Below are 3026 nucleotides of genomic sequence, written 5' to 3' on the forward strand. Positions count from 1 at the left end.
AAGTATTACTACCGATCTGCTTTTCAACTCCTTATCTAGAGAGCATTTCTAACAAGGCCAGAAGGAAGGACACGTATTCACACTTACTCCTAACATAGGTGGTAAGCTAGGTACCTCAACACAAGCATGCTTCAGTTTTGACAAACACTCTAGTGAAATGCCAAAGCACAATATAGAAGAAACCAAAGAAATATGCCACCATCACCTTCCAAAAACCGGAGAGTTTGGACTATTGAAAATCTTTGGCATTGGGTTTCACAATGAAGCGTTTCTCGCTCGGGTTGTCCATTTGAACAAACCAGGCCCTTTCTTTTATTTAAAGCTGTTTAATGCTGCACTCCTGGATATATACTAGTGTGAACTAGTACACAGTCTCAGTACACAATTCTTGCACTTTGCATAAACATTAAAAGTAAAATACGAGCAAACATTTAATGTTCCGATGCACTCATTTGTGCATTACATTAATATCAGATGGCTCAATCATGATCAGGACGTGGTTGTACTAGGAACTGTACACACACTTATTAGAGAGAAAACCCATCTTTAAAAGCCTCTGTCTTAAGGCAGAAGAAACAAAAACACTGAATGAAAAAAGACCAAAAAAAAAAGGAAATAAAAAGAAGGCAATGGCAATGTAAAATGATGAACGTAGCAAAGCCCCAACACAATGAGTATTCAAGCACAGATCCTCATTTAACGTTTTTCAGCTTGTGGGAAATATTAGCATATTAATAGATACCGAATGTTAAAACACTGCAGCGTTTGGTGGCTTGTACCGGAACTGCTCTGGATGTCGGCCATCCACCAACACCTAGAGCAGGATTGATGCCAACCAAGCATCTAGCAGTGATTTAGATACACATTTCACCAACCAGCTCCACAGGGACACCTCAAACGCCCCGTGGCCTCTTGGACGGCACTTGACACCTACGTTTATCTCACCCCTTGCGCCTGCAGCCTCTGGGAGGCCGGCCTGAAACAGTGTGCTGTATCTACGTTTCCTGCTGTCTCATTATGGCAGAGAGCAGCTGCTTTCTTAACTATCATTATTATTTATAAAAAAACACCGCTAAGTTCTGCACTTAGCAGACATTCATTACCTTTGTAAAGGCAAAAGGTAAGATCCCATTGCTGTTGAAGCCAACGGAGTTCTCCTGTGCACTTTTTGGAAATGGGATTTCGTAAAGGATACCAGAGCGATTTTTATTTAATGGACAAAATACAGGCATTGATAGAGTAACAGATGTAGCATAAGGGCAAAGTGATTGAGCAATACACTGGCTCCGTGCTCTGCTGTTTCCGAAGTGTTTGACAGCAGTGATGATAAAGGTGACCTTTCTGCTTCTGTTCATTCAACCCTCAGGCACAGATTTAGAAAATATTTCATAGATTCATAGATTTTAATACCAGAAGGGAGCGCTGCGATCAGCAATCTGGCCTGCCCCATTACATAGGTCATTTGACTTGAATTCATCTTCTAGTAGTATGACTGTGATGGAACCAGATCCATTTTCTTATTGTATAGAGCCCTTGTCGAGATCTCTCATGATGAGGAAGCTATGATAAGCCTGGTAAGTTTTTAACAGTTAATTAAGCTCAGTGTAAAAACACTGCACTTTGTATCTAGCTTGGCTGTGTCAACGTGTTTCCAGCTACTGGATCTCATTCCCTTGCATCAATGCTTCATTTTCATTGGAGTTTTTCACGGACAACTCTACTTACTAAAGTGAGGAAATACAGCAGGTAAACAAATTCCTGGTGTAGCTGTCTTCAATATCCCTGTCAGGCATGTCTCATCAGGATGTAAGTTTGCTATCCACCCTGATGAAAATACTGGCTGAAAACCAGAATTCCCAGTGTGAGTAGTAAAAGACTGGCAAGGGCACCGAGATGATTGAGTCCCACTATTGGACTAACTTAATAAAATAAAAAGTATGTCCCAATGTAGAAGCCAAAGTAGGTTTTCAAATTATGGAAATTTCATGTACCACTGAAGGACTGTTTTAAGAACACGAGAAATTTTTTCAGGAGTCTGCATTAATACTCCTTGAGTTTAGTAACTGAGACATCATTGCTAAGACATCTGTTTTCCTGCCATGTACTAGTGCTAGTGTGAGAGCAAGCCAGAAGAAAGGTTTCCTCCGTGCTGGAGAGGCTGGGGATGTCTACAAGACATGTCACCAGGGAGTCCAACAATTTCTGTCAGAGAAAGAAGCTGTTATCTCCACTTGCAAAATGTCTAATACCTTTAAAAGCTGCATAGCCAAATACACACGCAGCATTAGTATCCAGAGACAGCAAGTCATGTAAAGGCATTTCTTGGAAGGTTATAAAAACTAAGTGTAACAAGCACTCACATTCCACAACTGAGTGTGCACCGCTTCGCTTTCCAATTATGGCAATACTGTTTAACATGCTAAACAACAAATTCAACATATGTAGCTATTTAGGTAATTTAATTACCTCCTCCAAAAAGATACGCTATGTAATAGATTGATTTACATTTCTGTTTTTGACCCCCTGTAAAGGAGATTAATAGAGGAAAGTAAATTAATTTAGATGGCAAGCTACTTAACCTAATTGGATCAATGTAATTCTGAAAGAGCAGGGATCAAAATAACATTAATATATCATAGTGCAATTCATCACCATGTCTGGAGTTTCAAATGTTGCCAGCGACAATGCTCAGCAGTACCAGATGATTATCAATTTCTTGCAGTGCATGAAGAGGCAGAAACAAATGCTATTAAGAACTGCATCAACTGCTGGGCACGATTTAAAAAAATTAGTTGAAGCAACACCACAACTTTCTCATTTGTTCTCCAAAGATGCAAAAGTGCAGTCCTTGAGTAAAGTTACTTGTGTGCTTAGTCACCGTGTTTGTCAGCACCATGGATTTTTTCACATGTCCCAGAGCCAAATTAACAAGTAGAAGCTTTGATGGCCCAGAAGGACAAGTTTTATCCCTCCTGATCTATGACAGACACAGCACAGTCTTCCTCATCCTCTGCAAATCAGCAGGA

Source organism: Phaethon lepturus, unplaced genomic scaffold (genome assembly GCF_000687285.1).
Source record: "Phaethon lepturus isolate BGI_N335 unplaced genomic scaffold, ASM68728v1 scaffold7220, whole genome shotgun sequence".
In the NCBI taxonomy this organism is placed as follows: Eukaryota; Metazoa; Chordata; class Aves; order Phaethontiformes; family Phaethontidae; genus Phaethon; species Phaethon lepturus.